The 14,188-nt window shown below is 37.4% G+C and overlaps 1 protein-coding gene across 3 annotated transcripts in view; it reads right to left on the reverse strand.

The window, feature by feature from the left end:
• LOC130462092 (protein DETOXIFICATION 45, chloroplastic-like) overlaps positions 1 to 14,188 on the reverse strand; it is a 97,476-nt gene that overhangs the window by 1,790 nt on the left and 81,498 nt on the right. For 2 of the 3 annotated variants that reach the window (XM_056830448.1, XM_056830449.1), the window contains exon 1: positions 409 to 1,364. The exons of the other annotated variant lie outside the window; for it this stretch is intronic. The gene's annotated coding sequence lies outside the window, so the exon portion shown is untranslated. Of the gene's footprint in view, positions 1 to 408; positions 1,365 to 14,188 lie in introns of those variants that run through there. 3 annotated transcript variants of the gene reach the window in all.

The raw sequence follows: 14,188 nt of genomic DNA on the forward strand, positions 1-14,188 counted from the left end.
ATTACAAAAATTTTGTGTATATTTGATTTCCAGAATTCCTTGCTTTTCTACACAGTAACTGGTTGCAACATGTAATTATCTTTGCTCAGGAGTTTCTTAGCATAGGAAAAATAACACATGAAAATGAGATCCTCTATTAACCAAACCATACAATCGAATCTATGAACTGAATCCCCAATTAAAAGCTGACCCATGGTTCCTTTGCCAATCCCCCCACATAAAAGGCTTTAAATTCAATCAAAACAAACAAATTCACAAGCATAACCAACTCAATTATACAGTAGCTCACACTTTATCATTACTTAATGGAAAAACCCAGTTAATGATGTTCAAATTCGCAGCAACAACAACAACAACAAAGAAAACTGAAATTGTGCATAAATTAAGGTGCTTAAGAGAAAATTTTACCCATTGTTAATTTGGCGACGTTTGGAGTCGACATCTTTGCTCAATCGAACCGCCTTCCTTTTCCGCACATCAAGAATAGGACTCAAACAAACAAACAAAATTAAATGTATGAATCCACCAAAATCAAGTTCCGCAATTCCAATTGATTAGAAATTGCAACTCGACATCTACAATACCAAAACCTAGTTGTGAAATTGGAATCGAAATCAAAAGGCAGAATGATGATAAAAACTGTACCTGGATTTCTTCCCGGTGTCGAATTCATGTGCATTTATTCGAGTTAGACGATGGGCATCTCTGCGCCAACCCAAACCCTTTCCTTCCCCAATTCCCTTTTCCATTAAATCTCTTTCTCTCTCGCTTCTAAATTTGGCGCGTCACTTTAGGATCTGATTTTTAAAACCCTAATTCTTAAAACAAAAATCAGGTAAACGAATCGAGCAAACCTAAAAGAGGGGACAGGTAGCCGCGGCGAAGAGGTTGACGGAAAATAGGACGCGAGCAACTTTCTTTCTTGAAACCACCGGCGCGAGCAAGCTAAGTTTTTCCTTGGAACCAACGGCCGAGCAAGCTAATAGGTGGCCTCTGGCGAGGAGGCTAGAACCACCGACGAAGAGAAAGGGTTTTTTTTTGAGGGGATGACGCAGGGAAAGTTAAGGGAGAAGAAGGGAGTTGAGAGTGAGAGATGCTTAATTTGTTTTGAATTAGTTTCAACGAATATTGCAGCGAAATTTTTTTTACCCGGGTTATTGCAGGGGGCTTTAACAAGTACGCTGCAACAAAAACGAGCTATTGCAGCGGGCTTTTAAAATGTACGCTGCAACAAACTTTTTTGCAGGGAACAATTAAATTGTACGCTGCAATAACCCTTTAAAGGGTTTGACCCGCGTTGACCGACTGGTTGTTGAAGCGTATTAACACATGTACGCTGCAACAAGGGGGTTGCAACAGGGGTTTTTTCTACTAGTGATTACCAGACTTAGCTCCCGGAATTTGAGTTCTTAACAAGAGTTTAGAACCTCAAACGGTAATCTAATACCATAGGAGTTTATTTGCTAAGTCGTTTCTCTTTAACACAAACTTTTAGGTAGAAATTGAATATTGAATTCATTTCTTTTGTTCCCCTTTCCTATCCTTTCTAGCACGTTTTCTTATAGTCCTAAAGATTTTACTCTTTGCTTGATCTTCTTACTTTGTTACACTTACAAAGTCCCTTTCTTTTGTTCACTTTGAATGACAACATCCAATGAGTCTAATTCATCATCAAATCAAAAGAAAATTGGTTGTTAACCATTGGTTATACATGAGTCTTTAACTCAATACTTCATTGTTTCAAAACTACCCAGTATTCTGAATATATGAGGTCCAATTGGTCTACCATTCAAATTCTAGTTTAAAAACAACCATGAAGATCACTATAAGAAAATAGCATTCAAGATACGCTCTCACTCTCCTTTTCTTTGAGAATCGCTCTCAAAATTAGTTACCAATCGATCGAGGAAATATCGCAGTTCTATTGTCCAAACGCAATACGGTTGAAGATGTACTATTCTACAGAATGAACTAGCAAAGAAAAACACTTATCATACTTTAATAACTTGAAATAAAAGCATTCACGCAATCATCAAAGCTATTAAACATTTCATTCATGCAAAAAATAAAACATGGTCCAAAAATGAATGAAACGATTCCAAGACCCCAAAAGTCCTAAATCCTTAAGCAGCTTTAGCATGTCTTAAGTAGTTTAAAATTTTAGGTAAGCAAAACCTATTGCTAGTAATCTCCAAATTACTCTTGGTTGATAAATTAATGCCATAATTTATCTCGTTGCCACAACATAATGCAATTGTTGTTTGAGTTGAAACCACAATCAACGTGCTCCTTTAGGACGCCTTACCACCTAAGTCAACTAAAATAGCACCTCGCTTTAGCGTAAACCTACTACCTTAGATCCTTAGATTTTTGTAAGTGCTTGATTTGGAAGGCAATTATTAAACTCAATATTACTTTGGACCTAGTGGTTTCTATGTTGGTTCGTTTATTTAGTGAACTTAATCTAATCGAGTCATAGGAAACAACCTATTCATGCAAAGCATACATACATTCATACATTCACGCATAACATATATATATATATATATATAGATCACCATTTATTTATGCAATTTAATATATATATATATATATATATATATATATATATATATATATATATATATATATATATATATATATATATATATATATATATATATATATAATATATATATATATTAAATTGCATAAATAAATGGTGATCTAGTATGGCCCAAAACATCTTGTCTTGAAGCATCCAATCTTCATCACCTCCTTGTTAGCTTGGCATCGTCTTGAATCTTCGTTCAAATGCTAACTTAAAGTTCTAAACTTAGAAATACTTGAAAATAATAAATTACATCAAAATTTCCATGGTACGCAGACCATATTTAAAACTTTACATTCAAAGATAGAACAGTACGCAGACCATATTTAACTATCCTAAATTGGCCATACTAGTCACTTGGAGTACCTGCATTACATAAAATATATATTCTATGCATTCACCCATTCGTGTGCTAAAACGAATGGCCCATATTAATATGCAAGTATTTACGTGAATTAATTAAAATTCACGTTCACATAAACGCGTCCTAAAAGATTAATCAATTTCCAAATTATTAATCCTTAGACTTTATTCTAATTAAAATTGAATTTAATTAAAATAATGCGACCTACGAAAATAATTAAAATAATTATTTCATTTTAATTTCATTTAGTGGCTCCCACTCAAACCAATAATTATTCCGGATAATTAATTATGAAATATTAAATTAAAACTCGCGGCCCGGCCCAAGTAAATAAAATATTAAAATTAAATATCCCGTTAGCCCAAATTAATGCAAATATACGAAGCCCAACGAAATAAAAAAATTTCAACGAAAAAAGTCCGATTACGTAGTCGGGCTAGGCTTGCGCCCATCCCCATGCCATGCGTGAGGCCCAAGAGGCGCACGAGCAAGGCTCGCACACCCCAGGCCCCTCGCGCACGCGCGTGCCCGCAGCCCTGCTGCCCCTGCGCTGCGTGTTGTGCGTTCGTGTGTGCTGGACGTCGCATGACTCGCGCCTTGCTTCGTCGCAGCCACGCAAGCGTCCCGCCTGCCCTTTCCTCGCCCAGCGCGCACGAGGCACGCAGCACGCTTGCTGCTGCCCGTGTCGCTCCGGCTCGGCCTTCGTGTAGTAGCCCGTATGGCTCGACGAGCCATACGTCCACCACGCTCGTGTTCGTGCCTTTGGTTCGTGATATGGACCAACTCAATTAAAATTAAATTTAATTTCACGAACTTGCATTAATTTTATTTTTTCAAAAAGTTACGGTTTTTATTTTTGAAAAACAACGATTTTTAACGATTTAATAAACTTTAACGACAATCCAATTTCGTAAAATATTAAATCAAGGGGCTAACAATATTCAAAATTTTATGAACGAAAGAGTCAACATTAAAATTTGAACTTTTAATTAATAAAATCCGAAGCTTTAAATCGTTCATAAACAATTAAATTTCAGATTTTTAATAATTTGGTTTAAGTGCGATTAAAATTAACGAAACCATTCAAAATTTTAATCCAATAATTTTTAAATTTAGCCACTGACCCATGAAATTATATCCCCTTTCTCAATTAACCGAATTATTAAACCAAAATTAATTAAAATTCAATTAGGGTTTCAAATTTTACGAATTGGGGAAAGGCAAAATTAGGGTTTATACTTATCGGAAAAATCTGAAATTTTTACCCTAGATTAAGAATAGACCCAGAAATATTGTGTCAAAATTTCAAGCAATTCCGAGTAGTTTAGGTCGACCTTTTAATTGAATTACTGTCCGACACTTTTAATTTTTAATGAAAAATTAACAAAAACGCCCAAAAAACGACACTTCGAGGCCTGTTTTTGCAATTCCGATCGCATGAGTTGATCTTAGAAAATCGTTTTCAATCAAATTAGGGTTTTAAAATTCGAAAAAACGAACATTTTTTGTTTCGGACCTGATTATTACGCAATTCATCCAATAATTCGTAAAAATTCCGAAAAATCAACAAAAATCCCAAATTTTCGACGGATGCAAAAACAATAATAATCATGCTAATTCATGCTTTGAATACATAAGACTCATGATACCACTGTCGGGGAATACAGTTAAACATAATAACATGTGCGGAACAATCCCCAAAGCCAGGAAACATGTATAAAGCACAGATTAAGCAAACTTACATTCGAAGCGTGTTTTCCACAATAATATGTCAATGAAAACGAACAAAGAACTCCACTTGTCGTTCCTCTACTTGGTTCACCGACATGTTCAGATCCGTCTTGATAATCGTAGCTTAGACAATCATTCAAGAGTTTGTGCTTTGGGGAAGAACACATCCATGGAGGCTGAGAGAGAATTAGGGTTTCTCTCTCCTCCTTAGGGTTTGATGTGTGTGGCTGAATTGTGTATTAGGTTAGGAAAACTTGTGTAGAATAATATTATAACCCCTTGGGTTATAATACTATCCGGCCAAGCCACAAGGGCAAGAACCGGACAGCAAGCCCATACGCGCGCACCACACAGGCGCTGGGCCTTGGGCCGCGTTGTGTGCGCTGCTGCTGCTACTCCTCACATGCGCGTGCGCCCAGCAAAGGCATGGGCCTTGCGCGCTGGCTCGCTGCTACGCCCAGTGGGCCTTGCGCGCTTGCGCGCCTTGGCTCGTTGGGCTGGCAGCGTTGCCTCCTCGTATCCGTGATTAATATATTTCTGATATATTATTTATCGTTTCGTATACGAAGAATCACCGTCGTACGATATGATTTATTAGTTTCGCCTAGCTTACGAATATTCGCGATACGATATACGATTCCGATGCAAGGTCGTATCGTATAATACGTTTTCCAACTAATTCCCGAAAAGCTATTAAATGAATTTCCGATTCATTTAATCCGGTGATCCGTTACATGCCATTGGTGTGACCTTGTAGGTTCAGTCAAGAGTAAGTTGTGAGCTTAATATTCATTAGAACTCACTGATCGGAAGCATTGCTCCAGCTAGCTGTTCCGATCACTTGATCTCACTGAATTAATTGTTCGCAATTAATCTGAACCTTGGTATTAGACTTAATGCACCTTGGGTGAAGGACATATATTCTTCAGTTGTTTGCTATTTAGATGTGGGATTTGAATAGGCGGTTAGGATTATTTAATATAGGGTATTGTCTTATTGATTAGGACTTCGGAGGCACTAATGCTCAATTTTTTCCAATTTGTTACATAATTTTTTTTGACGGGTAAATTATGAGGTTATCATTCAATAAAACTCTCTTATCCATCAGAACAAGGGGTAAGAGGTTTGGTGGACAGTCATCATACCAGACACATATTTTTTAAATTTGGCTATTGATGATTGGGATGATAGATAAAAAAGAGTTTCTCGTTGATCACTATTATATGATAAAAGTTTTGGATTTGAGGATGAGGACTTGAAGTACAATTTTGGTTGATTGGAAGTGCTTTACTGGTTTAGTAGTTGTTACGTTGTTTTCCTAGGTTATGGACTTACAGACCTTAGGGGTCTTTTGGTTCAACAAAGTGGAATGGAATGGATTGCAAATCCATAACAGGGAGGTATGGATTGACATCCCCATTCCTAACTAGTTGTGTTTGGTTCACATTGGAATGGATTCTATATCTTATACCATTGTTTGGTTCTCTTTACCAATAGACTATGTTTCCCATACTGCTACTTCACAATACATCAAAATATAGTTTATATTATTCTATTCATATTATCAAAATAAATTTGGGTAATGTGTATTCTCCGATTAATTTCATCATAAAAAGAACAGACATTTAGATCCAGAAAATTTCAAAAAAAGAAAAAGAAGGAAAACCCCAATAATACAAGGATTTGAAGTTGAATGTTGGGCTGATACTGCTCCATGAATGCTCGAGCAACTGCTTCCCATGTACATGTTTGATGTTCCTTGAGTGAATAGTACCATTTCTGGCAGACAGGTTCCAGAGACATAGGAAATACCACGGGGTATAGCTCGAGTTCGACTCCCTTGATGGCATTTGTAGCTCTGAAGTTCTTGAGGTGATATTTAGGATTGTCGGTGGACTTAAACTTTGGAATGGCATTGGCGGAGAATTTGTCTGGCAGATTCGCCTTCCCCTTGAGGTTGTCTTCCATTGAGGTGTCAAAATAGTTCTCTTGATTGGTGACCTTACTGACCAGACTCTCGATTTTCTTGGTTAAGTCATCGGTGGGTGCGGCCTGCTCCACAATACCCAGTCGGTTGCTTATGCTCTCCACATTGGTGCTGAGACTGGCGACAACTGCTATGAGTTGGGTGAGTTGATCGGGGGCAGACATTTGGACTGATTCTTGAAAGGGACTGGAAGTTTGATTTGTAGGAGATGAACTGGCTGCTCGTTCGATGCCGGCTATGAGTGAGGCTAGGGCTGATGGAGTTCTTTTCAACCTCTCTCCTCTTCGGCGAACCCACAGGATCCTTGGACTCCTAGTTAGAGGACACACCATATGATTTAGAACTTTAGAACTTGGACTTCCCGACACATGATATGATATGCATGCAATGAATGAGACCTAGACTTGACTCTAAGTGCCACTCCGAAGATTCAGGATTTTGGATTTTGTTTTTGTATCCGGGATTTGCGACCCGTTGGAAATATTTGAGAGGAGCCTTCATTCTTTTGTCGAAGTTGACTCTTTGTACTAGAACTTAGAATATCGAAAAAAGGACATTTCGACCTTTTGGAAATTGAACTATTTTAGGGGAATTTTAACCCATTTTGAAAATTGGACTTGTATTAGGAGATTGAATTTTGTATTATTTCAAGGGAATTTCAATCCGCTGGGTTTCGAAGTATTTTAGGGGAGTTTCAACCTGATTTAAAGGGAATTGATTTTGTAATATTTCAAGGGAATTTCAACCCGTCAATATTTTTGGGGAATTTCAACCCATCAATATTTTAAGGGAATTTCAACCCATTGGATTTGGAATATTTCAGGGGAATTTCAACCCGTTGGAAAATTGGACTTGTATTATTTCAGGGGATTTTCAACCCAGGAATAGAATGCGGAATTTGAATTTGTATTATTTCAGGGGATTTCAACCCATTGGAAAATTGAACTTGTATTATTTCAGGGGATTTTCAACCCGTTGGTAGTATTGGAAAAGGGGTTTGTATTATTTCAGGAGATTTTCAACCCATTGGAAATGTTTTGAATTTTGTATTTGGAAGACAAGGATTTTTTGTAGCTTCAAGATGAGCTTGAAGTTTGAATTTGATTCGAAGATGGAAAAGACGCACTCTTGTATATAGAATATGAGGCCTTGAATTTGGAAAATCCGGCATTATGCCGCCATGGATTTGAGGCATTTGAATTTGGAACTTTGAAAGTCCGGCATCATGCCGCCGTGGACTTGAGATTTTGAAGTGTTCGAAAATGAGATTGAATGAGGAAAATTATGTCATCATGGATTTGGAATTGGAAGCTTCGAATATAGGATTTGAGATTTGAAAGGTTGGATTTTAGAACTTCGAACTTGAGGTTTGAAATACGGAATGGGAAAAGTCGGCATTACGACGGCATGGATTTGAACATTTGAAACTTTGAGTATAGGACTTGAAGCTCAAAAGATTGAACATGGAATTTGAGGTTTGAAAGATTGAGTCGAAAAGTTGGCATTACGCCGGTCATGAGTTTGGACATTTGAACTTGAGGTTTTGAGATTGGAATTGGCAACTCGAACTTGAGGTTTGAAGACTTGAATGATTGAACTCGAAAATCCGGCATGACGCCGTTGGATTTGAATTTGGAATTTGAAATTTTGATTAGAAAATCCGGCATTATGACGCCGTTGGATTGGAGTTTTGAACTTGAAAATAGAAGTTTTGACTAGAAAATCCGGCATTATGACGCCGTTGGATTTGATTTTGACTTGAAACTTGAAACTCAAAATTTTGACTAGAAAATCCAGCATTATGACGCCGTTGGATTTGAACTAGAAAATTGGACTAGAAAATCCGGCATTATAACGCCGTTGGATTTGAATTTTGAACTTTGAAAATAGAGATTTGAAATGGAAAATCCGGCATTATGACGCCGTTGGATTGCTTTTTGAAGTTTTGAAATTTGGAGTGGAAAATCCGGCATTATGACGCCGTTGGATTCGAATTTTGAATTTGGCATTTGTGCATGAGGCGTGTTTGAGGGTTTTGAATCAAATGGAATGGCACTCCTAAAAGACCTTAAATCGGTGATTTAGATGCATGAGGTTTGAATGATGCTCCTAGGGGTTTGGTTTCCTAGTTGGAGGCTAATTGGTTTTGGCAAAGCTAGAACTCGAGGTTATCCATTCACGGGTGCAAAGACGTCCACACAATGCATAAATAGCACGTTGTCACACTAAACGTGAATATGAATGCGACATGCAAAGTTCTCAACCTAAGGTCGGTCTAAGTTTTTGTATGATGCAAGTGGTCGACTTTGGGTGTCAAAAGGTACTTGACTAAGAGACGGATCCAGCGATAACTTGCACATCCGTCTAAGGGACGTGTGTGTCGGCAGACGGCCTCCATACTTGACATCGGGAATGTCAAGTAAATGCCAAGTTTCGGTAGGCGTGGAAATGGTCACACACTTTGGTCGGGACCCGTATGGTGAGTCACCATTTCGTTGCCCCAGGGGCTAGCCCGAATGTAGAACACATCCGTTTGGGCAAGGTAGAAATTCATTTTGCACAAATATGGTTTTCGAAAAATGCATGAAATGCCTAGGAATTAAAAATTGAAATCCTACTTAAATGTTGTATTTGAAAAGCTCATTTTTCGGCATTCGTTCTCGAGGTTTGGGAGTGTCCTTCAAGATTCAAAAATAGACTAACTCCTAACACGAAAAGTTGAGCAAAAGTGGGCAACATGCCACTGTGAGCCACTGTCCTGGATGCAGACATCGGCATTTGGCGCAGGTGGTTGCGCCTGGCACCAGTGCTGGCATCCAGTACTTAAGCAGATCAGTGGCTTGTTGCTCGAAATCTGCTCGCATTTTCGAAATTGAAATTGGAAATTCCCCAGTGGAGTCGCCAGAATTGTAGGGTTTTTTTTTTGTTGTGTTATTTGTAAAGAGGCTTTGAATTGCTCTTTCCCTTCAAGGGGCGGTTTTTGAAGGAAATAATGCCCTTGGTCCAAGTATGCATTTAATATTAAGTCTAATAAATGCGGTTCATTATTAATTAACAAGTTAATAATTCAGTGAGATCAAGTGAGCTGAATGCCTAGCTAGAGGCCGCTTCAGTTCAAGTGGAATTAATTATATTAATCCACAGCTTACTCTTGACTAAACCCGTAGGGTCACACAAATAGTACGTAAACGGATCAAGTATTTAATGGAATTAAATACTCCATCTATGGATATTCAGAATCGACGGATCTTGGTTTCAGTGGGAGCTGAAATCGTCAAAGGCAAGAAATGAATACTCCGGAAACGATGATATTGCCGGAAACGGAAATATGGATCGTATCGGAAATATAAATATTATCCTAGTCGTAGATGTTGCCGGAAACGGAAACATGGTACGTATCGGAAAATATTATTGGAAATGGAAATATTGCCGGAATCGGAAATATTACCGGAAACGGAAATATTGTCAGAATCGGAATTATTATTGAAATCGGAAAATAATTCCGGAAACGGAAATATTAAATATTTGTTCGAAACGGAAATTTATTCCGGAATCGGAAATATTAAATATTGTTCGTATCGGAAATGAATTCCGGAATCGGGAATTTAATCGGAAGCGTATCGTACGAATTAGCATCGGACGAGGCCTGCCAGACGAAGGCCCAACACGAAGCCGGGCCATCGCCCAGCAAGCCACACGCACCACACGCAACAGCCAAGCCACGCCAGGCCCAGCGCAAAGGCCATGCCCAGCAGCGGCCTCGGCACGCGGGGCTGCGACATGGGCTGCGAGCAAGAGCAACTCGCGTGGGCCGCGAGGCTTGCGCGGGTTGTGCTCGTGCTCGTGCTCGTGTGCGGTTGTGTGCAATACAAATCCTAAGGCTATTAGAATTTGTTCTATGATTAAATCCTAATCCTAATAAAGATAGAATTTGTTTAATAGACTTTTAATAAGATTCTAATTAAATAAATTAGTATCCTAATAGGATTCTAATTCCTTTCCATAACGTCTATAAATAGGTGCCTAGGGTCACATATTTACATAGAGGATTTCAAGTATTCAAACAATAAAAAGCTAAGATTTTTAAGTAGAAAAATCAGCCATATTCTTGCCCTATTATCCGAAAATATATAGTACCTTAAGGGCGATTCTAGTTGGTCAATCTTAGTGCGGATCCGGACGTGCTGTGGACTATTTACGGAGGGACGACACTTGGAGTCCTAAAGACTTGTTCTTGTTCGGTTCGGGCGCAGCTAGGGAGGGCACGCAACAAAGTGTATGCATCTGAATTATGCTAAATGATTATGTGTAAATAATATGTTTCCTGGCTTTATAGTTTTTTCCGCATGATTTATGTTTATTCATATGTATCATAACCTAACAGTGGTATCACGAGCCTCTTATTATTTTCATAATCTAAATTGCATGAACATGGTTAAATTTTACAAATTTGCAAAGAATTAAAGGGGTGATTAATTTTCGTAATTAATTGCAAATTGCGTTTATTTAATTATATGTACGCAGTTTTTCGGCAGTTTCTTCGTTACTCATCCAAATCGAGTGATTTTTGTGTCAATTCCGCATGTAAAAGGTATTCTAAAATTTTGACAAAACTAATTATTTTCGGCCAAACCCAGAATTCCCAAATTCGAATCCTAACTATGAGTTTTCGGAGGTTTTAGTTTTTCGAACGCAAAAGTTTGTAAATTTAAGATGTTAAATTAAGTATTTGCGATTCTTGTTGATAAATCTTGAGTTTTTGATTGACCTACTGTATATGTTTAACAATTATGAATGCCTAGACTTGTTAATTATACAACCTAATTTGTAATTATGATTAATATGTTGAAATTCGAATAATTTAGAATTGATTTGTTTTTCATAATTAATTAATAATTTAATTAGGTATCCATGATTAAAATCCACCATAAAAATTGTTAATTTATGTTAAAATTTTAATTTTTATGACCTAGATTTGAATCCATGTTAATCGGAAATTAATTGATTAATAAATTTTCGATTTTTCGCCCTAAAATTATGAAATTAATATGTTTTATTAATTTGTCATTAATTTTAAATTAAAAATTTTAAATTTTTATAAAAACGCCCATAAATGTTGCACGCACAAAGAAATGGAAGCTACGTGTTACCCTTAAGGGGTGTTGTATAGTGCGGGCACGAGACGACGAGCAAGGGAGCTCGTCGCCCGTGCGGTACGAATGCAGCGAGCAACGAGCGTGGCATGCACAAGGCAATGCGCCTAAGGGGTGTGTGCTACGCGTGTGGGCGATGGGGCAACGGGCGAGCAAGTGCAGCGAGCAAGGCAAGCACGCGTGGGCAGTAGCACACCAAGGCAGTAGCCAAGGCAGCGACAAGCGCAGCACAACGTGCACGCGGGCAGCGTTGGCTAGCCTGTCCAGCAAGCGTTGCCCAGCAGCGCGCCAAGGCGATGGGCGAGTGGGCTGCGCGCAAGCGTGGCTCGCTGGGCCTGACGCATTGGTGCGTAGTTGCTTGGGCTTTGCGGTACGATCAATCGAGTGACAAGGGGTTTGTTGCTTGTTGGACTTGACGAGGTATGGGCGCAAGCCCATGGCCTTGTCTTGACCCGATTGTTTCGTTTTAATTTAATTTGAAATTTTCAGTTCGGAAATAATTTTAATTAATTTTAAAATTAATAATTTAAATTGTTTTCTCAGATTTTAATTTTGAATATTATAATTATTATAAATTTTATTTATACTAATTATTTTACTAAAATTAAACCTTGAATTAATTTAAATTCATTTAATTCAACTGAAAAATAAATTAAATAAAATGGATTCAATTATAATTTTATATGAGCTTTAAATTTTAATTAAATTTGTATGTTTCCGGTTAGACTAGAAATACATTTTTATGTTTAAAATTAGTAAAGCATATAAATTTATTGGTTTAAGTGGGAGCCATTTTAGTCATAAACTCTTGATTAGGTCTACAAATCCTTTAAGGTTAAACAACTTGATTAGAATTAATAAGGACTGAATAATTGGTAGATTATTGGTGCCCTTAATTAATTGCTGCAAATATTTATGTGATGCATACAATGTGTTTTAACTAACCAATTATGTGGGCCATTCATGATAATGAATGAATGAATGGTATATATTGTATATGTACTGTTTTGCAGGTTATGAAGTGACTAGTATGGCCCAAATAGGATAGAAAATATGGTCTGCGTACCATTAATTTGAATGTAATTGGTCTAAAGCACCAAAAAAAAATTTTCAATTCAAATATGGTCTGTGTACCATCAAATAGTTGTAATTAGTTTAATTATAGCTTATCCTATTTGAAGAAAATGGCGCCTCCCACGGTGAAATTCAAGACGGAGTTTCCAATCCATTTTCAAGACGGACTTTGAAGTTGAAGCTTCAAGATGAAGTCGGGCCATACTAGATCACATTTATCTTATGCATGCTTTAAGTTATTTATTGCTTTTAAATATATCTTAAATATGCATGAGATCGAAGCTTGATTATGTTGCATGATTAAGGATTTTAGTTCACTTAAAATCTAACCAACATAGTAAGAGCCTTAAGTTCCAAACTTAAAAATTGAGTTAAAAGGTGCCATGCCAAAATAACACTTACTTGGATATCCTTTACATCGATCTTAGTAATAGTTTTCCGCCATAGCGAGGTGTTACTTATCGATACTAAAGGGGTAAGGTACACAAATAATTGTGAGTACATGTTAGTTTTGGTGAAACTCAACGATATAAGTAAGGAGTCCTTTTATGTCGTGGCAAAATCGATAGGTTTACCTAATAAGTTCTTAGACGTACCTATCAACCAAGAGTAGTTTCTAGACTATTAGCAAAAGGCTTTTGCTTACCTAAAAGATTTTAGAATTGAGTCTAAATACATAATGTGCTTAATTCTTCAATGGATTTTAGGATCTTGGAATCATTTTATTCACACATGCCGGAACACATAACTTGAATAAAATGCTTAATGAACATTGAATTATGCATGTATGCTAGAATTTAAGTTTATTAAGAGAAACTGTGAATGATTATTTATTTGTTTATTCTTTTCTATTGTAGTTTTACTATGGCAAACAACAATCAAAACATCATCATGGGTTCTGAGCTTATGGTCAAGCTGAACCTAACAAATTTTCTTGAATGGGAAGCTAAGCTAGTTGAAATAGTCAGACTCAATGGACTTGAGTATGTACTGTTACATCCCATGCCAAGCTACTATGCCAGAGACATGACCCCTGAAAGATTTTCCGCCTGGGATGCGGATCTCAAAAAGGTTATGAGTCTCATGCTGAACAATATCCTTGATGAATGGGCTAGAAGGTTTGTAGCTTATGAACCTTTCACGTTCATCAAGAATCTGAGGGATATCTGTCGTGGAAGCACGGAGGACAGGGACCTGACCGTCCATGAGTTGATTGAATCAATGTCTGGTCTAAAGGTTAGTTCTCCCAACAGGTGTTATAGGATGGAGGTCCAAGAAACACATGTTCA

Source organism: Spinacia oleracea, chromosome 5, assembly GCF_020520425.1.
Source record: "Spinacia oleracea cultivar Varoflay chromosome 5, BTI_SOV_V1, whole genome shotgun sequence".
Lineage (NCBI taxonomy): Eukaryota > Viridiplantae > Streptophyta > Magnoliopsida > Caryophyllales > Amaranthaceae > Spinacia > Spinacia oleracea.